Source organism: Bicyclus anynana, chromosome 16, assembly GCF_947172395.1.
Source record: "Bicyclus anynana chromosome 16, ilBicAnyn1.1, whole genome shotgun sequence".
NCBI classification, from domain to species: Eukaryota; Metazoa; Arthropoda; class Insecta; order Lepidoptera; family Nymphalidae; genus Bicyclus; species Bicyclus anynana.
This window is the reverse complement of record NC_069098.1, coordinates 9,450,868-9,476,309: the sequence shown is the minus strand read 5'-3', so window position 1 is coordinate 9,476,309 and position 25,442 is coordinate 9,450,868.

Genomic DNA, 25,442 nt, shown 5'->3' with positions numbered 1-25,442 from the left:
CCACATAGGGTAAACACTGGACCCATGAGGCAGTTCTAAGATTACTTACATTTTTTTTATTCTTTACAAGTTAGCCCTTGACTACAATCTCACCTGATGGTAAGTGATGATGCAGTCTAAGATGGAAGCGGGCTAACTTGTTTAGGAGGAGGATGAAAATCCACACTCCTTTCGGTTTCTACACGACATCGTATCGGAACACTAAATCGCTTGGCGGTACGACAAAGACTTACATATTTGCTAAGTTATGTAGGTACCTAAACTCGCACACAAACATACATTCGCAGTCGTGTAGAAAAGTCAACGCTAATGTAATCCACTGTAATAATCACGAATAACTAACTACTCGCATGTTAATAATTGATTATGAAACACGGCTAAAACTCACGTGATGTTAGGTCGGAGTATGCCCGACTAGTTTCGAACCCATACGGGGCCCTTAGTCATGAGCTGGTTCTTGCAACGCGGCACGATCCAATGATCAGTTTGGACCGTGCCGCGTTGGGTTGGAAATTAGTCGGGCATACACCGACCTAATATGACGTGAGTTTTAGCCGTGTTTCATAATCAATTAATATGAATAACAATCACGATAGTTTAATTTCTAAAACACTCGTTTCACGCATTTTTGTTAAATTAAATCCATGACTGTCTACGTTTATTCATTATTCCTAAATTATAATTCAAAGATATTGTGTCTATAAAAAGTTATAGATGGAATTTATTACCAAAGCTTCTTAAAAGAAAAGCGTGTTTGCCTCTGGGATGTTGAATATTGAATAAGCTCTTGTTGAAGGAGAAAAGATTTTTTCCTAAATTCCCACGGGATCATGTTAGAAAAGATCGTGAATTTAATCCTGCAAAGGTACCTACGAGAACTGTAAGTACTGTCTACTTCTACGTAATGTAATTAGATTGAAAGATAATATTCTAAATGTTGTAACTGGATTTGTTCAAGATTTATTTATCTCTGAGGTCTTTATCTCATGTTGACTGGGGGAATAGGGCTGATGACAGTTTTTTAAATTGCATATAAATTAAGAGTAATAGTAAAGCAATTTTGTAAAAGGAACAGGGTATCTGCGATCATTACTTTCGGAGCTACAGGGATTTAAAGAGTCAGATTTGCGGTGCTGCCGCGGATCCCTGAAAAACGCCCCATACAAAATGGCACGAACTAATGACGTCGTAGGTAATGTAATGATCGTTAGATTTGTATGTGCGTCCAAACAAAATTATGAAATTTTATAATCTCATTTATTTTGCAAATATCCAGACAATGTTTGTTTTTTATGTATAAATTAGTTAATATTGACCCAATTTACACGAATGTATCATAAAAATCAATATATTCAAACCTAGTCATCATCCCCATTGGAGTTGTATGCGGTGTTTACCTTTTAAAAGATTTATATTTGACCATATACTTAGTGCTTTTTGTATAATTAGTGTAACATTTGTAATTCGCATATATTGATTGATACACCCATAAAAGAAAAATATTAACCATTGGCAAAGGTTGGTTGGTACTTTGAGTAGGTAATATTGAGTGGTTCTTGGGGAACGACTAGGCTTAGACGGATGGGTTTACGTTCTCTATAAGGCACGAGGCTTATAGAGCACGTAATGCAGCAGCAAAGTAGAGCAAGGCAGCTCCGCCGATAGGCTTACTCAAGGGTGCTGTCGAGATTTTATTGTAAACAAAATCTCAATAACTCATTTTTTTTAATCCTTTACAAGTTAGCCCTTGACTACAACCTCACCTTATGGTAAGTGATGATGCAATCGAAGATGAAAGCGGGCTAACTTGTTAGGCGGGCCCTTTCGGTTTCTACACGGCATTGTACCCGAACGCTAAATAGCTTGGCGGTACGTCTTTCCCGGTAGGGTAGTAACCATCCACGGCCGAAGCCTCCCACCAGCCAGACCTGCATCAATTAAGAAAACCTCTATCAGCCCAGCTGGGAATCAAACCCAGGACCTCTGTCTTGTAAATCCACCGCGCATGCCACTGCGCCACGTCAAAATTTGAATTAGATAACCGCTGGACCAATGAGGCAGCATAAATAAATACTAAACCAATGGCAAAGTTGAGTAGGTAATAAGAGGTGGTTCTCCATAACAATTACGCCTCGGAAGTAATAAAAGTTCTCTTTTCTTCGTACGTGACGCAAAAATCGGCCGACTCTCGGCTACGTGTCCCGCATATACCTTGACTTTCCCTTTTATTTTTCTCTTTTTATTTTCATTTAGCTTCCATAGGCTCTTGTATCCAATACTTTTATTCAGCGCAGTCAGGAGCAGACTAAATACGTTTATTATGAAATACCGTTTGAAATTATGAAGTTGATTCTACTGTTAACATAAAAATAGAAAAGATTTTCTCTTGCATAGTCAACTTGCAGTCATCGTCACCATCAGCTGATGAATTACCACTGCTGGCCTCTAAACAAATCGTTATCAACCCATATTCTGCTCACTGCTGAGCTCGTGTTTCCTCTGAGAATGAGAGGGGTTAGGCCAATAGTCCACCACGCTGGCAATAGTCGAACCCATACGGGGCCCTTAGTCAGACTAAGGCCCCGTATCGGTTAAGCCCTAAGGTTCGAAACTAGTCGGGCATACTCCGACCTAATATCACGTGAATTTTAGCCGTGTTTCATAATCAACTAATGTGATATTTAATTTCTTAAAATGCACACAACTGGAAAGTTGGAGGTGCATGCCTCTTAACAAAAACTTCCAAATAATACGGTCATGAGCAGCCTTATTGTTTATGCATTGACAAGTTAGCCTTTCACCTATAGTTATGATAGCGGTCTCATTAGGAAAAGGTTCAAGATTTTTCTATCTTAACTTTTGAGGCGTTCTACATAACGCATCATTCCGGAATGTTAAGTTTCAAGTTGACTTTATAATTATAATAAAAAACATGAATTTAGCAAATAGCTCAGCTGGTTACAAGTAGTTTCTTTCAATCCGAATGATTTGAGGCATGAAAATGGTTTTTTTTTACTTGAAAGTGCTGAATAATACACTATTATCTATCTTATTGTGTGGCAACTCAATGAATGAAGTTACCTAGTGTTTTACACGCAGTAACAGTGAAACTTCTTTGGTTTATTTCTATAGACTTATATGCTCGGTGTCTATACGTTTAGGTCCGTTTTGGGTCACGTCCGGTTCACGGAAAACAGTTACCCTTCAATTTATAAAATGTGTTCACTGTTTTATTAGTTTCGTTGAAGGAACAGACGTATTGTAGCCCGGTAAGCGTGCCCCTCGTTCAGGGCGAATTCAATTTCGGATTGACAATTACCGTGACAAATGTTGCCTTTAGTCTAAACAAACGCGATCACCAAAACGGGGTAAGAGTTGTTTCCCTTCGCACGTGCAAATCGGATTTGTCTAATTTATTGCTCTGTCTGGAGGCATTGCGAGATGCTACGGTTACTTAGCTCTCGACACCTTACTGGGGGCGCAGACATACGACAATACAGTCTTTATTTTTGAAGTGAAAACCTCTTTAGCTGCGTTGAGCACTTTTTGGTAGAGAAAAATCTTCTGGGTTCGCATCACCGATATGCTGGATATGACTGGCGCACGCGCAGAGTGCTGTGAGCAATAGACACTTTTTGGATTGGTGAAATTCATGGCCTGGCCATGATGTGCACGGAAGTGTTTTATTGTTGTGCTTCTGGAATTTTGGAACCGGAAAATTTTGTTAAGTGTTCGATTTATTTCACAAGGAAACAAAATATTTATTCGTGACTATAGGTATCTACTGTTTAAACTTCGCCGATTGTGGTATTAATGGCAAGGCCGATAAAGTTTTAAATGTATCATAGTGGTGGGGCATTTTCTTTGCGGGTAATCTCCAGACTTTGGTGCATCGGGTCGAACAGACCCTCTGAAAAATGTCCGACACTTGATTTTAGACATCTTTCTTTATCTATTCTGCAAAAATCGGCTCTTATGTGTTTTTTATAATTAAAATCCACCGCACTGAAATCTTGAAGATGGCTTGGATTTGTTTCATAAATTTGATAATAAATTATATCACCGTCGGATGTCTGCGCTCGCCCTTACTGTAATAATAGGATTTCTAGGAGGATTTAAATTGAATCCCTCTGCAGCTCTCCAAATGTATTTAAGTCGAACTGAAGTCGCGATGGAAAATGTTTTGATACTCTATTCAGTCGGTTGCTACTCTGCCGGCGCATCTCCAAAGATTAATTCGGGCATCAGTTAACTAAATTGCTATACTGTTCTTTCATTGTACGAGTACTTTATCAAGAAAGAATATGGAAATATATATTTTTTTTATTGTTTTCAAGTTAGCCCTTGATTACAATCTCACCTGATGGTAAGTGATGATGTAGTCTTAGATGGAAGCGGGCTACCTTGTAAGCAGGAGGATGATAATCCACACCCCTTTCGGTTTCTACGCGGCATCGTACCGGAACGCTAAATCGCTTGGCGATACGTCTTTGCCGGTAGGATGGTAACTAGCCACGGCCGAAGCCTCTTACCAGCCAGACCTAGACCAATTAAGAAAATATCAATCTGCCCAGCCGGGGATCGAACCCAGGACCTCCGTTTTGTAAATCCACTGCGTATACCACTGCGCTACGGAGGCCGTCATATTTTATTTTGAAACATTTTCTGGCAATGACAGTAGTAGGTAGGTAAGGTGTACCTACGTGGCGCAGTGGTATGCGCGGTGGATTTATAGGACGAAGGTCCTGGGTTCAATCCCCGCCTGAGCCGATTGATGTTTTCTTAATCGGTCCAGGTCTAGTTTCCACCCTAATGGCATTAGCGTACCGCTAAGACCTTGTCCAGAAGGGGCGAATTCGTCGCGAATCGTATCGCGCGAATTCATACGCGCGTTGTCGAAGTACTAGACATCAATACATCGCGTCCACAAGCATCACGCGAATTCAAAATACGCGCGTAAATGGCGTGTACTTTGCCAGACTCTCGACATACGCTTGATTCGCGCGTATTGCGCGCGAGTCGAGATACTAGGGACGCCTTGTTGCTTGCGTCCAGTTAACGCGCGAACTCTAGAGCGAGTGCACGTTCAACTCCAGGTTTCGTCCTGAATTCCTCCCCCAATGCTCGCGCGTTGGTACGCACCTTGTGGACGCAACGGTCGCGCGTAATACGCGCGAGAGAATCGCCGCGAATTCGCCCTTTCTGGACTGAGCCTAAGCGATTCAGTAAAGGGACTGGCGACCCTAGTCGCCAGTCCCTTTACTGAAATGCATGCCCCAGACCGAATTCGAACCTACGCCCTCCTAATCGCCTAGGCTATCACGTCTCTATACGTGTTTTCCAGCGTCTGGGAGTAATTAAACATTTTATAAGTACTTAAATGTGTATATACTTATATTTATATTAGGATATATATTAGGTTACGCTCACTTTGGAGCTGATGATGTGTGAATAGTTCAAGTATATGTATTTATTTAATTATCTACCAAAAGGTTACCACAAAGTTAAGCGACTGGGTACAAGATGTCTTGAAAAAAATATAAAATGAATCCTACTAATATTATAAACGCGAAAGTTTGTATGGATGTTTATTACTCTATAACGCCGCTACTACTGAAGCGATTTAGCTGAAATTTGGAATGGAAATAGATTTTACTCTGGATTAACACATAGGCAATTTTTATCGCGATATAATCCATGGTTTCCCGAGGACTGGCTACCTACCAAAGTCACAACAGTTCAAACACCCTTAAATTGCCTGTACTTACCATACCAAAGAGTATGAACTAAAAACCTGACAACTTTTAAAAGACGACTATTACGAAAATTACAGTCCAATTAGATTAGAGTTTAGAGACGTGATAGCCCAGTGGATGTGACCTCTGCCTCCAATTCCGGAGGGTGTGGGTTCGAATCCGGTCCGGGGCATGCACCTCCAACTTTTCAGTTGTGTGCATTTTAAGAAATTAAATATCACGTGTCTCAAACGGTGAAGGAAAACATCGTGAGGAAATCTGCACGCCAGGGAATTTCTTAATTCTCTGCGTGTGTGAAGTCTGCCAATCCGCATTGGGCCAGCGTGGTGGACTATTGGCCTAACCCCTCTCATTCTGAGAGGGAGACTCGCGCTCAGCAGTGAGCCGTATATTGGTTGATAACGACGACAGTCCAATTAAGATTACTATAGGACAATTGGATATACAGTTAAATAGAATAGGTCTTGTAGATTCACTAGAATAGTTATTTTATATATTACTACGATATTTGATTTGAAGTTAGCTTCCCGGTTTTGTTTTAGCAAAAATAAAACAAAAATAAAGGTATATTTCATTTACCCTGCAACAATGTATCAAGGGAAGACAAGGGTGAAAAGGGGCAAGGACGAAATGAAAATAAACGTTGAACGATCGTTCAGACCCTTCAGTTGGGGCTGACGTGAAAAATAAAGCCAATATTCACTATAAAGATGAGATGTAGTGAATTAAAAGTGTTCCTTTTAAGACATAATATTGCGTTTATCAGATTTAGTTATTACAAACACAGCTACCGAATATTCAACGCAATAATTTTAGAATATTACAAAAGCATAATCCACACTAGTTTCACCACCAAAAGGAAAAATAAAACCCGTCAAGCCAGTTTCCTCATTTCATATGTCAGAACTATGGTGAATAAGACACCTATGAAGGTGCCAAATATAATAAAATACCAATTAAAAATGTAAACTTACTCAATGCATTCAAAACTAAACTAGCAGATTACATAATAAGTAATCCACATAAGTTTGAAGTACGCATTGACTGAGTAATAGCAAAAAAATTGATGGTGAAGTAATATAAGTTAAATGTAAGCTAAAAAATCAGGCCTCCCTCGGTATGTGCATCTTATAAATCTCGGGAAACCATGGATTTTTTCGCGATAAAAAGTAGCCTATGTGTTAATCCAGAGTAAAATCTATTTCCATTCCAAATTTCAGCTAAATCGCTTCAGTAGCGGCGTTATAGAGTAATAAACATCCAAACATCCATACAAACTTTCGCGTTTATAATATTAGTAGGATTCATTTTATATTTTTTCAAGAGCAGTGATAGCCCAGTGGATATGACCTCTGCCTCCGATTCCGGAGGGTGTGGGTTTGAATCCGGTCCGGGGCATGCACCTCCAACTTTTCAGTTGTGTGCCTTTTAAGAATTTATTTGAATAATAATTACCACAGGCACCTAACTTACTAGGTATTAAAATATAATAATATAATCATAGCTTTCCATATAAAAAAGAAAAGAACCTGAACTCCAATTTTTCTGCCTCAAATAAAAGTTCAAGTCATAATAATTAGGATACGGGGTCACGAATTACGAATAAAAAGGTCGTTGCTAATCGTCTGTAATAACTACGTCGACTCGGTCCGGCAGGATATAGAGTGATTTGAGTTCAGTAAATCGTAGGCACTAAATTGGCACCAATTTATTCCCGTCACCTATATCGAGCTTTTCTGTGTTAATTGAGACATTTGCACAGAAATTACCCACTGTTATAGGGTAAATGAAAGACCTGAAATACAGTGGAAATTTTCATATTGCGGGAAAAATTTTCAATATATAATTTTTTACTTCACAATGTTCTTTTGACACGAAATTTTCTGCTGGATTATCGTGGACGAATGTACTTATAGGTTTATATTTTTTATTATTAGCGGCTTGATTTTTCCGACACTTCGACGAGGAAATTGGTTGTAACATTGTGATAATTATAAAAAATTTACTATATTTCAATCAATTTACATAAAACCTTAACCAATTTTAAACTTAAGCCTCTTCATAAATCAGTCTATCTATTGTTTAAAATTCCATGGAAATCCGTTCAGTAATAGGTATTCTAGATTATCGCGAATAAGCAGACAGTCTTACAGACTCAGCGGAGGACTTTGTTTTAGAATAATTATGCAATATGCATAGATTAATACTTTATTAATGTTTAGGCTTATCTACAAAAGGAGATTTGGATCTTAAATCCACCTCGTTCAGTTTTTAGCGGACGTTTACTAACTACAAACTACCTCCCTGCCAAATGTAATTTTTATACGTCAAGTGGTTTCGAGATTTCGTGATGAGACCTTTCGCATTTATATAAACATGGGTATCTCAATTTTTTATTTATTTATTTTTTTTTTTTTATTTACAACCTTGATTACAATCTCACCTGATAGTAAGTGATGATGCAGTCTAAGATGGAAGCGGGCTAACTTGTTAGGAGGAGGATGAAAATCCACACCCCTTTCGGTTTCTACACGGCATCGTACCGGAACGCTAAATCGTCTAAGATGGAAGCGGGCTAACTTGTTAGGAGGAGGATGAAAATCCACACCCCTTTGGGTTTCTACACGGCATCGTAACGGAACACTAAATCGCTTGGCGGTACGTCTTTGCTGGTAGGGTGCTAACTAGCCACGACCGAAGCCTCCCACCAGCCAGACCTGGACAAATTAAGAAAATCTCAGTCTGCCCAGCCGGGGATCGAACCCAGGACCTCCGTCTTGTAAATCCACCGCGCATACCACTGCGCCACGGATTCCGAGATACTTAAGTAATTATGATTAAGATGACTGGAGCAAGACAGTTTTGCCTGACCTAAATGCTAACAGGGGGTTTAAAAAAATAGGCTAAAATGATATTACATTATATATGACGTCAATATACACCAACAGAAAAGGCTGTTCAGTGTTTATTCGAGTCAATACAGTCTCAAGGGTCCACTTTACGCGTTGTCAACCATAACAAATGAGTACGAATGGCGCCATTTATCTTAAAACTGACATTAAAACTTTGTAACAGAACCACGTAATATGTCCGTTGACCGATATTGCTGTGGCGTGATGGTGTTTTATGTTTCCAACGCTAAAAGAGGGGTATTGTAAAGGGGGGGGGGGGTTGGTTTGACGTGTTTGTCTGTGGCATAGAATCTTCTAAATGAGTGGGCAGATCATGATGCGTTTTTAAGACGTGATAACCCAGTAGCAATGGATATGAGCTCTGCCTCCGATTCCGGAGGGTGTGGGTTCGAATCCGGTCCGGGGCATGCACCTCCAACTTTTCAGTTGCGTGCATTTTGAGAAATTAAATATCACGTGTCTCAAACGGTGAAGGAAAACATCGTGAGGAAATCTGCACGCCAGGGAATTTCTTAATTCTCTGCGTGTGTGAAGTCTGCCAATCCGCATTGGGCCAGCGTGGTGGACTATTGGCCTAACCCCTCTCATTCTGAGAGGGAGACTCGCGCTCAGCAGTGAGCCGTATATTGGTTGATAACGACGACAGTCCAATTAAGATTACTATAGGACAATTGGATATACAGTTAAATAGAATAGGTCTTGTAGATTCACTAGAATAGTTATTTTATATATTACTACGATATTTGATTTGAAGTTAGCTTCCCGGTTTTGTTTTAGCAAAAATAAAACAAAAATAAAGGTATATTTCATTTACCCTGCAACAATGTATCAAGGGAAGACAAGGGTGAAAAGGGGCAAGGACGAAATGAAAATAAACGTTGAACGATCGTTCAGACCCTTCAGTTGGGGCTGACGTGAAAAATAAAGCCAATATTCACTATAAAGATGAGATGTAGTGAATTAAAAGTGTTCCTTTTAAGACATAATATTGCGTTTATCAGATTTAGGTATTACAAATACAGCTACCGAATATTCAACGCAATAATTTTAGAATATTACAAAAGCATAATCCACACTAGTTTCACCACCATTCACAAAAAGGAAAAATAAAACCCGTCTAGCCAGTTTCCTCATTTCATATGTCAGAACTATGGTTAATAAGACACCTATGAAGGTGCCAAATATAATAAAATACCAATTAAAAATGTAAACTTACTCAATGCATTCAAAACTAAACTAGCAGATTACATAATAAGTAATCCACATAAGTTTGAAGTACGCATTGACTGAGTAATAGCAAAAAAATTGATGGTGAAGTAATATAAGTTAAATGTAAGCTAAAAAATCAGGCCTCCCTCGGTATGTGCATCTTATAAATCTCGGGAAACCATGGATTTTTTCGCGATAAAAAGTAGCCTATGTGTTAATCCAGAGTAAAATTTATTTCCATTCCAAATTTCAGCTAAATCGCTTCAGTAGCGGCGTTATAGAGTAATAAACATCCATACAAACTTTCGCGTTTATAATATTAGTAGGATTCATTTTATATTTTTTCAAGAGCAGTGATAGCCCAGTGGATATGACCTCTGCCTCCGATTCCGGAGGGTGTGGGTTCGAATCCGGTCCGGGGCATGCACCTCCAACTTTTCAGTTGTGTGCATTTTAAGAAATTAAATATCACGTGTCTCAATCGGTGAAGGAAAACATCGTGAGGAAACCTGCATACCAGAGAAATATCTTCATTCTCTGCGTGTGTGAAGTCTGCCAATCCGCATTGGGCCAGCGTGGTGGACTATTGGCATAACCCCTCTCATTCTGAGAGGAGACTCGAGCTCAGCAGTGAGCCGAATATGGGTTGATGACGAAGCTAAAAAATAATGTTCTCATGTTAGAGGTTAAGTCATTTTATGAGATCCTAAAACTTATAATACGAGTAAGCCGCATTGGAGCACAGAGGTAGTTCTATGCTCCCTATCCCGCTAAAATAAGCTGATAATGATGATGTTTATAATTAGTAATACTTGTATGTACTTGTTAAGCTTTACTTTATTTTAAGATAATTATAGTCCTTATATTTTAAGATATCAGTTAAATTTAGTAAGTTGGTAATGAATGTTACATCGTGAGGAAACCTGCATACCAGAAAATTTTCTTAATTCTTTGCGTGTGTGAAGTCTGCCAATCCGCATTGGGCCAGCGTGGTGTACTATTGGCCTAACCCCTCATTCTGAGAGGGGTTAGGCCGATAGAGACTTGAGCTCAGCAGTGAGCCCAATATGGGTTGATAATGATGATGATGATGAATGCTACACCGCGTGCTTCAGAAAGCACGTTAAAATCTGGGTTCCGGTCATCAGTCACATCCGAGAATCTAATATTACCACCATAACCATGCCTAGGGAGGCCTGGCCCTTTAGAGGACAATTATTGTTGAATAATGATGATACAAGCTTTTAACTAACTTATGAGACAGGTCTACGTACCATTAAAATAAGCTGTTGATGATATCACATTACTTCTTATCACAAATGTACACAAAAAAATCATTCAAACAGTCTAGCCATTGAGGAGTGAAGTGACAAATACAAATACAGAAGAATTGCTACGAATAGGTACATATAAAAATTAATAGCAGGAAATTGAATAATAATTACTACAGGCACCTAACTTACTAGGTATTAAAATATAATAATATAATCATAGCTTTCCATATAAATAAAAGAACCTGAACTCCAATTTTTCTGCCTCAAATAAAAGTTCAAGTCATAATAATTAGGATACGGGGTCACGAATTACGAATAAAAAGGTCGTTGCTAATCGTCTGTAATAACTACGTCGACTCGGTCCGGCAGGATATAGAGTGATTTGAGTTCAGTAAATCGTAGGCACTAAATTGGCACCAATTTATTCCCGTCACCTTTATCGAGCTTTTCTGTGTTAATTGAGACATTTGCACAGAAATTACCCACTGTTATAGGGTAACTGAAAGAACTGAAATACAGTGGAAATTTTCATATTGCGGGAAAAATTTTCAATATATAATTTTTTACTTCACAATGTTCTTTTGACATGAAATTTTCAGCTGGATTATCGTGGACGAATGTACTTATAGGTTTATATTTTTTATTATTAGCGGCTTGATTTTTCCGACACTCGACGAGGAAATTGGTTGTAACATAGTGATAATTATAAAAAATTTACTATATTTCAATCAATTTACATAAAACCTTAACCAATTTTAAACCTAAAACTTTTTCATATATCAATCTATCTATTGTTTAAAATTCCATGGAAATCCGTTCAGTAATAGATATTCTAGATTATAGCGAATAAGCAGACAGTCTTACAAACTCAGTGGAGGACTTTGTTTTAGAATATTTATGCAATATGCAATTAATACTTCATTAATGGTTAGGTTTAATGGTTTATGACGAAAAGGAGAATTGGATCTTAAATCCACCTCGTTCAGTTTTTAGCGGACGTTTACTAACTACAAACTACCTCCCTGCCAAATGTAATTTTTATACGTCAAGTGGTTTCGAGATTTCGTGATGAGACCTTTCGCATTTATATAAACATGGGTATCTCAATTTTTTATTTTTTTTTTATTTTTTTTTATTTACAACCTTGATTACAATCTCACCTGATAGTAAGTGATGATGCAGTCTAAGATGGAAGCGGGCTAACTTGTTAGGAGGAGGATGAAAATCCACACCCCTTTCGGTTTCTACACGGCATCGTACCGGAACGCTAAATCGTCTAAGATGGAAGCGGGCTAACTTGTTAGGAGGAGGATGAAAATCCACACCCCTTTGGGTTTCTACACGGCATCGTAACGGAACACTAAATCGCTTGGCGGTACGTCTTTGCTGGTAGGGTGGTAACTAGCCACGACCGAAGCCTCCCACCAGCCAGACCTGGACAAATTAAGAAAATCTCAGTCTGCCCAGCCGGGGATCGAACCCAGGACCTCCGTCTTGTAAATCCACCGCGCATACCACTGCGCCACGGATTCCGAGATACTTAACTAATTATGATTAAGATGACAGGACAAAACAGTTTTGCCTGACCTAAATGCTAACAGGGGGTTTAAAAAAATAGGCTAAAATGATATTACATTATATATGACGTCAATATACACCAACAGAAAAGGCTGTTCAGTGTTTATTCCAGTCAATACAGTCTCAAGGGTCCACTTTACGCGTTGTCAACCATAACGAATGAGTACGAATGGCGCCATTTATCTTAAAACTGACATTAAAACTTTGTAACAGAACCACGTAATATGTCCGTTGACCGATATTGCTGTTGCGTGATGGTGTTTTATGTATCCAACGCTAAAAGAGGGGTGTTATAAATGGGAGGGGGGGGGGGGTTTGACGTGTTTGTCTGTGGCATAGAATTTTCTAAATGAGTAAGCAGAACATGATGAGTTTTTAAGATGGAGATGTTTCTTGAGTGGTGAGCCGTGATAGTCCACTGGATATGAGCTCTGCCTCTGATTCCGGACGATGTGGGTTCGAATCCGGTCCGGGGCATGCACCTCCAACTTTTCAGTTGTGTGCATTTTATGAAATTAAATGTCTCAAACGGTGAATGCTAACATCGTGAGGAAATCTGCATACTAGAGAACTTTCTTAATTTTTTGCGTGTGTGAAGTCTGCCAATCTGCATTGGGCCAGCTCGACTAATTGGCCTAACCCCTTTCATTCTGAGAGGAGAATCGAGCCTAGCAGTGAGCCGAATGTGGGTTGATAATGACGATTGGAGTTGTTTCTTAGCTATAATTAAACGTCATATGGCCTAAGAGCCTGCGAGAGTAAGACATACTTACTTACTTAGATACCTATGGTAGGAGCATGGGATGACAAACTTTCAGCCCATACTTCATTTAATTTGCTTCTTCGTTTCTTATACGCATAGCTAGAGAATGGAACTCTCTTGATTTTGAGATTGAATAGCCATCTTCTAGGCAAGCGCGTTAAACCTTAGGTCAAGCGCGAACTTATTCCATATTTAAAATAAAGTTAATCAGCTGTGGCTTGTTAGCACCCTATCGGCAAAGACGTACCGCCAATCGATTTAGCTTTCTGGTACAATGTCGTGTAGAAACCGAAAGAAGTGGATCTTCATTCAACTCCTAACAAGTTAGCGATCTTCCATCCTTAGATTACTTTACTACTTATCATCAGGTGAGATTGTAGTCAAGGGCTAACTTGTAAAGAATAAAAAAAAACAATACAAACAGATGGAAACCCACAAAACAACGGGTCCTCATCTACAGCCATTAACACGTAGTAGGGCTCTGCATAAAACATTAAAATGTCGCGAAACTCCGCCTGCATTATTATTAACGGGCTGCTGTGGATCAACAATTTTCAATTATTTCACACTCTTACGAGTATCAGGTGTATATTTTTTTTTATTTTTTACGTGTCTCCGGGTAAGTGAATTGGATGTTTTGTGGGTCTTTTTCAGGTTTTACGTGCACACTGACTTTTCATGACCTTTTGTGTTGTTTTATGAAAAAGCTTTGGTTCTATTCTTAGGACTATACTAAACGAGGAGTACTGTTTACTAACAAACAAATTAGAAATGAGGTTTGAAAACGGATGTCATTTCATAACTTTTTCATTTAAAATTATGTATTGTTTTCCTATAAAATATTTTTCAAAATATATTAATTACTATATCTAATTATTTTAAACTTATTAAACAAATTTATTTTCATTAATTTAAGAACAAGTTAATTATAATTATTATTAGGTGTGAAATGACTAGCGATTTATACCCTCATTTTTAATTTGTTTGTTGGTAAACAGTATTTCTCGAGTATGGCTTTAGTATAGACAATTTACGAGTATTATGGACGTAACTATTGCAGTAAAAATTCTAAATTCCAATATATTATATTTATTTATAATAGTATATTATTTTTTTACTTTAGTAGCAACCTTTTTCTCTCGTTTATTATATATTTTTTTTGTTTTTATAAAAAATTAATACATCACTAAGTATAAAACAAGCTACCTATATAAATAAATATCCACTATTTTAATTGTTAAGCTTGTTTATGAGATCAACCAACAGGTATCTACATAATGAGAAAACTCTAACCAAAATGGTTTCAGTACGAATCAACGGCTTATATATTATATTTAACGAAGCTTTTCAATGTAATAAGAACTTGGACTAAACTGACTATAAGAACAAGAATAGTTGAGTCATCTTTCCACATGGCGGGTTTTGGGAGCAAGGTTCAAGTATTTAGCACCCTTATTATTCCCTGCTTATTCGTTTAACATAAGAAAGGAAAAATAAGTCCAATAAATATGAAAAACCTAGTGTGAACGTCAGAAGCAACCGACGCTCGTAAACCAAAGGAATTTATGTTTGGACCCTTAGTTACGTCATGACTAGTACCCAAAACGCTTTTTGTTTTAGGTTTAGTAGGTACTAAACAAAGCAATAAAAGAAAATGTACTGAATATACTGGCATTAGAATATAGTAAATATTATAAGTGAGCAGTCCGTGATAGCCCAGTGGATATGACCTCTGCCTCTGATTCCGGAGGGTGTAGGTTCGAATCCTGCGAATCCTGTCCGGGCCATGCATCTCCAACTTTTCAGTTGTGTGCATTTTAAGAAATTAAATATCAGTCTCAAACGATGAAGGAAAACTTCGTGAGGAAACCTGCATACCAGAGAATTTTCTTAATTCTCTGCGTGTGTGAAGTCTGCCAATCCGCATTGGGCCAGCGTGGTGGACTATTGGCCTAACCCCTCTCATTCTGAAAGGAGACTCAAGTTCAGCAGTGAGCCGAATATGGGTTCATGATGATGAAGTATTATAAGATTTTTTTTACCAAAAAACTTTATTCACAGTTGGGGAATTCACCCCGTTGTGTTAGAGAGCACGCTTAGCCCTCATTCGCACGAGAGTTTTTTTAACGGACGCTAAAAAAGCGTTCCTAAACAACAATTAATGAACTCCCAAGTAGGTAAGGTAAGAATAGGTTGCGCACGTAACGCTGTCATTAACTTAACGTAACGTTCATCGAATTACTGCCCATATTTATTCATACCGGGGACTATATAATGTGAAAAATCGATTTTTAAGAAGTAAATTCCAAAAATAGTCAATTAGTCTTTCTTTTTTTTATTCTGTACAAGAAAGCCCTTGACTACAATCTCACTTGATGTTAGGTGATGATGCAATCTAAGATGAAAGCGGGCTAACTTGTAAGGAGTAGGATGACAATCCACACACCTTTCGGTTTCCACATGACATCGTACGCTAAATCGCTTGGCGGTACGTCTTTGTCAGTAACTAGCCACGGCCGAAGCCTCCCACCAGCCAGACCTGGACCAATTAAGAAAACCTCAATCAGCCCAGCCGGGGATCGAACCCAGGACCTCCGCCTTGTAAGTCCACTGCGCATACCACTGCGCCACGGAGGCCGTCAAAATCACACAGTCACTCAATAAAAGTCCAATTAAGTATTATTAGGCTGAAACAGTAACATTTTCTCAATCCGGTCACGCCCCGTTGTAATGAAGTGAGGCGTTTGTCACAGTAACAAGCGCTGAGAACGCACTTGAAATCGCGATTAGAAAGAGAATTTACTACCCTTGGGGCTTGTCATTATTGATAGTGGAATAAGGCACAGCGCATAAAAAAGTTCCTTAATGTTTTATAACGCAAATAAGGTTTTATTAATTTAGTATTTAACGCATGAATGGTGGTATGCAATGGAAATCATTGATTAAAATCTTATCAAAACATAAATGTGAAAATGGAAGCCAATTTCAATATTACAGATGTGTGTCGTGTCGTCATCGATTATGCCAACAAAATAAATGATATTTAAGTGGGTGCCAAATTTTATAGATTATGTAACTTAGAATACATTAAAGCTCGAGATTAATAATATTATAATATATCTAGAAGTGGGTAAACATCTTAGTCTTTTTATGCATAACTTGCGGACGCCCGCTATGTCGTCCGCGTGGATTTTAGTTTTTCACAAATCCCGCGGAAATTGTCAAGGGCTTTTTGAAAACTTTTAAAGGGAAACAATTCTGATATATATGATTTTTGATATATGAAAGCGCACGCAGCGAAAGCTCTCAATAGGAAAAAATCTCCGATTTTGAAACATTATTTATTGGTGCTCCGCTCCTATTGGCCTTAGCGTGATAATATACAGCCTATAGCCTTTGTTGATAAATGGGCTATCTAACACTGAAAGAATTTATTAAATCGGACCAGGTAGTTCCTGAGATTGGCACTTCAATCAAACATACAAACTCTTCAGCTTTATATATTAGTATAGAAGATTATACATTTTATAGTTATTACATTTTGTATTTTACAAATATATTTTTTTTTGGTTTTTACAATTCTCATAAGTTCAATAAGCTTGGATCGATATTCGCTTTAGAATTATAATTGCAAAGGTATACAAATATTGAATCGTCTTGAGCCGTGATAGCCCAGTGGATATGACCTCTACCTCCGATTCCGGAGCATGCACTTTACATTTCAGTTGTGTGCATATAAAGAAATTAAATAATATCACGTATCTCAATCGGTGAAGGAAAAACGTCGGACGAAACGTAGTTAAAAATTAAATTTAATGAAATGAATGAGAGAGAATTATCCAAAATTCACGCTACGAAAAATCTCATATTGCATTTATCTTATGCAAACGTAACCACACAGAGAAAAATCCAACGAAATCTCCTTTAGCAAATTGTATTTGAAATATCCAAAACGTGAGATGAAAGCTAGCCGCCCGAATCTAGATAATGCAAATGTACACGGTCTTTTTAAAAATAAGAATACTATTCACTCTGGAATGCTTTTCCGAAATAAAAATTATTTTCTGTAGTCAGTGGCGTGCACAATATTATTCGCTAGGGTATGCACAAAAGTACGAAAAAGGTTCTTAAGTTTAACATTGAGTCCTCAGGGTATGCACGGCATTTCTGCACCTTTTTTAATTCTTTACAAGTTAGCCCTTGACTACAAGCTCGCCGGATGGTAAGTGATGATGCAATCTAAGATGGAAGCGGGCTAACTCGTTAGGAGGACCCCTTTCGGTTTCTACACGACATCGTACCTAAACGCTAAATCGCTTGGCGGTACGTCTTTTTCGATAGGGTGGTAACTAGCCACGGCCGAAGCCTCCCACCAGCCACACCTGGACCAATTAAGATAACCTCAATCGCCCCAGCCGAGGATCGAACCCAGGACCTCCGTATTGTTAATCCACCGCACATACCACTGCTGCTGCTGATAGCATCAATCATCATTAGCAACCCATGTTAGGCTCACTGTTGAGCACGAGTCTCCTCTCAGAATGAGAGGGGTTAGTCCACCACGCTGGCTCAATGCGGATTGGCAGACCTCACACGCTTAGATAATTAAGAAAATTCTTAGGTATGCAGGTTTCCTCACGATGTTTTCCTTCACCGTTTGAGACTAGTGATTTAATTTCTTAAAATGCGCATAACTAACAAGTTGGAGCTGCATTCCACAAACCGAATTCGAACCTACACCCTCCGAATCGAAGGTAGGGGAGAATCCACGGGTGGACTATCACGGTTCGACTAAATTACAGCGAAAGATTTGCAAATATTAAAAACATTGGCAGATTATATCAGGCAGATCAAAAACCAATTTGGAGAAACGTTCATTTTGAAATTAATTTGATGACTTTATCCCGAAAATGTGATGAAATGTATACGATTGTTGCATTAAAGCCGGGAACAATTTCCGTAATCGGTCCATGTCACTGCACAAAAGCAATATCGCCAATGAAAACTATTCGTTAAGCAGCCTTTGTAAGAGCATTGAAATATTGTGGGAAATTTCACGAGAATTGCGAAAATGTTGATGAAAAATTTTTGAACAGTGCTACCGGGGTAATTTGACTAATACCGGAAAAGTTCCGAAATTATATGTTCTTTAAGTTTCCGTAAATTACATCACTAGTCTACTTGTATATTTAAGTTCTTTGCTCAAATTAATTGCTTTTGCTTGGTATATTGTTTTAAAAACCAATTGGATCAGTCCAATCAACCAATCAGGTCCAATTACGAAAAAGAAGTGAATCGCCGAATCCAGCTCTTTCTTTTTCGTCCGAAATTCTTCAGTGCCTGAAGACGATAGTCTTCGAACAGTGCGTGTTGCTAGTGGTGACCTACGGATCCGAGACTTGGTCGCTAACTATGGGCCTTATTAGAAGGCTCAAAGTCACTGGAGTGAGCTATGCTTGGAGTTTCTCCGCATGATCGAATCAGAAATGAGGAGATCCGCAGACGAACCAAAGTCACTGACAGCTCGCGAAATAGCAGTCGCGAAGCTGAAGTGGCAATGGGCAGGCCACATAGTTCGAAGAGCCGATGGATGTTGGGGTCCCAAGGTGCTGGATGGCGACCCCGCGCCGGAAAGCGCAGTGTTGGTCGATCCCCCACTGGGTGGACCAAAGACATCAAGCGGGTTGCTGGGAGCCGCTGGATGCTGGCGGCTCGAGACCGTTTAGTTTGGAAGTCCATGCAAGAGGCCTATGTCCAGCAGTGGAAGTCCATCGGCTGATAACGATGATGATGATGATGATTGTTTTTGAATGAGCGCAAAATATCATTTTCAGTTACTTTTCATATGGCATCACGTCATTTGCTTTTAGTGTGAAAGTTGTTGAATTTTAACTGTTTAAAATATTTCAGATTTTTAATACTCAGGAATATTTGAAATTTTTTGCACACACTAGATTATTTTTTATATATTGCACGAGTTTAATTAAGTGTAGCTAAACAGTTATCACCTTGTCGGTGACTTTCATAAGATGTTAATTCAGTAAAACATATATAACTTGATGATGTAGATTGTTAAATAATTTAACAATCTACATTAATTGTATTTATGATTTGAAAATCAACTATTGAAAATCTTTTTTAATACGTTATATATTTAAAAATACCAAACTACTTGCCTTTTTAAGAGAAATAAAAGGAATTTCAGTTTAAATTTAAATACCATCGCACATTACGTTTATACCCAGCAACTAGGTACTTATTGATATCCAAAAGTCCATAAGAACGATGTTGTTATTCGTACTTAGAACTTTGTTAAACTTTACAAAATGTTTAAATAAATATTATGTATGACTTGGCGCATTGGCTAAGACCAAGAGGTCTTAGTTCGACGAGGAAAATATTTTTACACAACATTCTTTACAGTTCTCGAGAGCACGGAACTTTCTTGACTCTCCAACATGTTCAAGTTACGAGTAGCTTGTTTATTTTGTAAAAGAATAATTTCGATCGCAAGCTTCCAGTTTGCTCTTTGAATACACATTATTAAATTTTAAAATGGTTTATGGAACAGTATAATAACCTTGTAGTAAAGAAAAGGAAATCATTAAAACCACAGAATAAAGAATGATCTAGAATGAGTCTTTACAAGCAGCGTAGTGAAGCCGGTGAAACACATAAAAAAACAAACGTCACTCGTCTCCTGGACATTCGCATATACTCATACAAAGTTTACTTTTCATTTTAAGAATTTTAATATCACGAGTCTCAAACGGTGAAGGAAAACATCGTGAGGAAACCTGCATACCAGAGAATTTTTTAATTCTATGCGTGTGTGGAGTCTGCCAATCCGCATTGGGAAAGCGTGGTGGACTATTGGCCTAACCCCTCTCATTCTAAGAAGAGACTCGAGCTCGGCAGTGAGCCGATTATTGGTTGATAATGATGAACTGGAAAGTTGGAGGGCCTAAGCCAAACAAGAATCGAAGGCAGAAGTCATATCCACTGAGTTTAGACCTCTGCCATGATGCATAAATATTAATTATAAATAAAAATGAAGTTTTTATTATCATTGACTCATACTGATATTGATGATGATGATGACGATTAAAACATTATCTCTACGCCGTATTTCTTGCTAGCATTATTTCAATATAACTCCAAGGTGAGACATAACTTAGCATTTTTCCAATATATCGAAAAGTCGTCGACCTTCCTCTACGGTCTCAAGATGCAGAACGTAACTCTTTAAGTCCGCAATTTATTTTGCATCTACGTGAGGGTTCGCCCGCTTGCGACGGGTTTATAATAAAAGGCGTACCTTTGTTATCAAAGGATCAATATGGTATTTAATCTTACTATTGATACTCATACTATAACATCTGTTATCGGAGGTTTGCAATAATTATGGCTGATTGCTAACCTCCGATAGGACCAGCAGAGGTTCTGCAGCTCAGTAGTATGTGCTGCAAAGAAAGGGAAAGCCAACAGAGGTTCTTCAGCACGTTCAAAGGAGGAAGCTCAAATACCATGGTCATATAATGGGAAACTCCAAGTATGATCCTGCTCCAGCTTGTTAGTGTAGTGTGTATAGAGAAAAAGAAGAGACCAACATTGAAATAAATACCAATTTTAATAGGGTGAGTAAAGAAGAGCATTAACATTCTATTCAAACTACTATTGATTCAGGTCACTATACTTGTAGGAGTGGGGATATGGAGATTAGACCCACCATGCTGCTCTAATGCGGGTTGGCGGGTGACAATGTAGGTGGGCGGGTGACAATGTACAATGTGTGTTCCAGACTATCAAATATTAGTTATAATGACTGGAACCAATGGCTTTAAATGTTTTCTCCGATGCAAAGGGTTGTCACCACCATCAACTTCCTAACCCCGGACTGAGATTTTTTCTGAAAATTCATTAGAAAAAGAAAAACTCAGTATCTTATAGCCTGACCCTGGATTCGAATCTAGGACCTTATTTAGTTCAACGTTACTACAAATTGGTCACCGGTTAGTCGATAACAGAAATAGAGCAATTTTCTGGGATAAAGAAGTTAACGTTTCACACTGCATAATTGCATAATACTTAACATAAAGTGTCTCTCATTAGCAAGCAGTTAACGAGTAATTAACATAGGAAAGAACTTGGAAATTTCTTCAGATACTGTAAAATCTTTTAAAATATAATTATTATAATGGTATATTCTGCTATCATGTTTTATTTTTATACATTAAAGGTAAAAAAGCTTGCCAGTTGTAAGTCGAAACTTTTTGGGATTAAATAACTCGTGAGGAAAATTTCATTATAACGAAAATACTGCTTGATAAATGAGAGAAAGAACTTAAAAAGACAAAATAAAATAAAAAAACCTAAAGAATGCTGTTTAGCAAACAATAAAGCTTCTCATTTATCTTGGAATGGCGTGAGAAAATTTTCTCTTGAATTATGTAAGGAAAACCTGGAAAAATACTTAAAAAATTAGACCAACCCAAGGTTTATTATTCTTTATAACAAAAATTTAATTCTTAGCATTGATAAAAGGGAAAATAAAACCAATGGCGTTATATTATGTTAACAATTAGCAGACGCCGCGCGGTTTCACCCGCGTGGTTCCCGTTTCCGTAGGAATTCGAGGATAAAATATAGCCTATAGTCTTTCTCGATAAATAGGCTATCTAACACTGAAAGAAATTTTCAAATCGGACCAGCAGTTCCTGAAATTAGCGCGTTCAAACAAACAAACTCTTCAGCTTTATATTAGTATAGATAGATAGATAATATATAGATAGATATAGATAATATTTGTCAGATTTGACAAAGAAAAATCTAAATCAAGTACCAAAACTTTGTAAACACAGTTCCGGGCTTCAACTAAAAATATCTTACAAGATAAAATCCCACGAGAGTCAAACTGACATCGTAATTAGTTCCCGAAAATGTTACCGCTGGACATAAAATGCAGTTAGTACAGATTAGTCATCAACATGGACGTCCATGCTGGCCATGGGCCTTTTGCATGGACTTCAGTACACAACGGTCTCGAACTGCCAGCAACCCGCTCTTTGTCCTCGGTCCACCTTATGGGGGTCAACCAACTATTCACTGAGCTTTCCGATGCGAAGTTGCCATTCCAGCATCATGAGACCCTAATTTTTTTTGGTTCTTCGAACTATATGGCCTGTCCATTGTCACTTCAGCTTTGCGACTCGCTGAGCTATGTCAGTGACTTTGGTTCTTCTGCGGATCTCCGATATTAGTACAATATCAATACAGAGCTATAAATGTCTGACTACTGAATGCTTCTTTTTCAAAGGGCTGAGAGCCGACTGTTCATAATACCGCATTCAATAAAAGGAGCTGACCGCGACTACTAAGGCTGTGAGCTTGGTGCAATTTAAAGGCAGATATCAATGTAATCTTATCTGGGTCTAACACAAAATGTAAGAATCTTCTCAGCAGAACCTGCCTATTATGTCGAACCAAGGAACAGAAGAGGTGTGATAGCCCAGTGGATATGATGGTGTGGGTTCGAATCCGGTCCGGGGTGTGCCTTCAACCTTCAACTTTTCAGTTGTGTGCATTTTAAAAAGTTAAATATCACGTGTCTGAAACGGTGAAGGAAAACATCGTGAGGAAACCTGCATACCAGAGAATTTTCTTAATTATCAGTGTGTGTGAAGTCTGCCAATCCGCATTGGGCCAGCGTGGTGGACTATGGGCCTTTTCTTTTCTTCCTGGGCCTTATCCGCACTTGGCCACTAAGGTTTGGCCGTTGTACGTAGGGACTATGGGCCTAACCCCTCACATTCTGAGAGGAGACTCGAGCTCAATAGTGAGCCGAAAATGGGTTGATAATGATGAATGAAGGTACAGTTAAACTTGACGTTTCAAATTATTGTAAACAGCCTCTTTGAAATGACCGAATTGTGATTTAATTTAAGAATAAGATTTGATTTAGGATGATACCCATATAATAGGAATATATAATAATTATTCCTAGCTTTTTAAAGAACGACTACTTCCTAAAGTTTCGATTCCAAACGCATAGAGGACAAGGATGCAAAGGTGTCTTTTAAAGTTTTTTATTCTTTTAAAAGAACTCAGTGACTATGTAACTCTAGCAGGGCTACAGATAATAAAAAAATATTAAATATGATGTTAGATAACAAATATTTTTCTTTCTATTGTGTGTTACTGCCATAAATACGGAATCTTATAAATTGGGCCACCACTAAGATTTGCTCTTTCAACCTCTTACTGCTGGCCAATGAATAAAAAGTCATTTAAGCTCAAAATTACCCTTTCAAAAGTATGACATTTTACATTAGATATACCTTATACTTTATACTTACAACATTCGTTTCTTTATTTTAGAAGATTATATGGGTTTATTATCCTTTAAATATAGATATATGCCATCATGTACTTTGATCTACTATATTGATTGTACTCGAGATCTATACAAGAGGAATATCCCAGAATGCATTGTTTTGTTATATTCCGAAATGATAAGGCAGCGTTTCAAAGAAAGGTCCCCATGTTCTATGGTCATACCTTTAGTTCGTAAGGATATTATGTCTCGTCGACTAGTCAGGTGCTAAATGACCAAGCATTTCTATAAAAGATATTTTTTAAATAATACCAGCGGACGCCAGCGATTTCGTCTGTTAAAAGACATCCTTAATCCGAACCTGTTGAAAGAAAGAAAGAAAGAAGAAAGAAAATATCTTTATTGCTACCATTATGCCACACATCACAATTATCGTAGAATAATAAATACCCTGCGGCATAACCTAGAAAAATGTCCCAGCTCAGCATATTGCTGTATGCTCCCCATATGCAGAAAAGCATACAGCGCTGATTTTCAGCTAGCGCTGATGTTGCAAATCCGTTATTAGCGGGCGTCTACTAATTATACTTATACTACCTCACTGCCAAATTTTATCTTTCTATGTCAAGAGGTTTTCGAAATTTTATTATGAATGGCTTGAATAATGTAATGGCAATGAATCGTTGATTGAACTGCAAAGTGGTGAGTACGAAACTGCAGCGTATCTGTAATGTTACTGTATAATCGCATTCGCTTTTAAATCCATTTATTATGTTAAAAAGTGAGCGAACAAAGCGTTGTGTAAAGTAGGCTACTGTTGAATAAGTTGTAGAACGAGAGCCTGCGAGAGCCACACTTGCTTCATTTTATGTCAGCTGTAAGTTTGACCAGAAGTAATTTCGGCAGCAAATAATTAAGTTTGGACCATACTGGCCATAACTTTTTCTTACGACTTTCTCGATTACGAATGGTATTGACATTATTTATATTATTTAGATAGAGGGGAGGTATTTGTACAAAGTTATTGCAATAGTGATGGTATAAATAAGAGGGTATTTTATGACTTGAGCACAGTTGTTTGTTAGGCAGCATGGACACCGTTACGCTGCTGGTCACGTTAGTGATTTTGCCATAGTGTTTTGTTGTAATTATAATAATAAAACTATATAATAATAAAGTCTTGTGAAGCAATCATTAATACAACCCAAGTCACAAGCCCTGGAATCTATTTAAGGTGTTTCCTCTATCACAAAATAATAATACAATCACTGTCACTGCTACCTGTCACATTATATTTTGGAGTTGCATCGCACCCAAATTCACCAACATAATAATTATATGTCATTTTATGATGGGAACTAGTTCCAGAGATTACGCTAATAGTCCAGCACGTTAGCCCAATTCGGATTGGTAGACTAACACACGTAGATAATTAAGATTTTTATTAAAATTCTCAGATTTGCAGGTTCCCTCATGATGTTTTTCCTTCACCACTTGAAACACGTGATATTCAATTTCTTAAAATGGATAGAATTGAAAAGTTGGAGGTGCATGCCCGAACCGGATTCGAATTTACGTCCTCCAAATCGAAGGCAGAGGTCACTTTATCCACTGAGC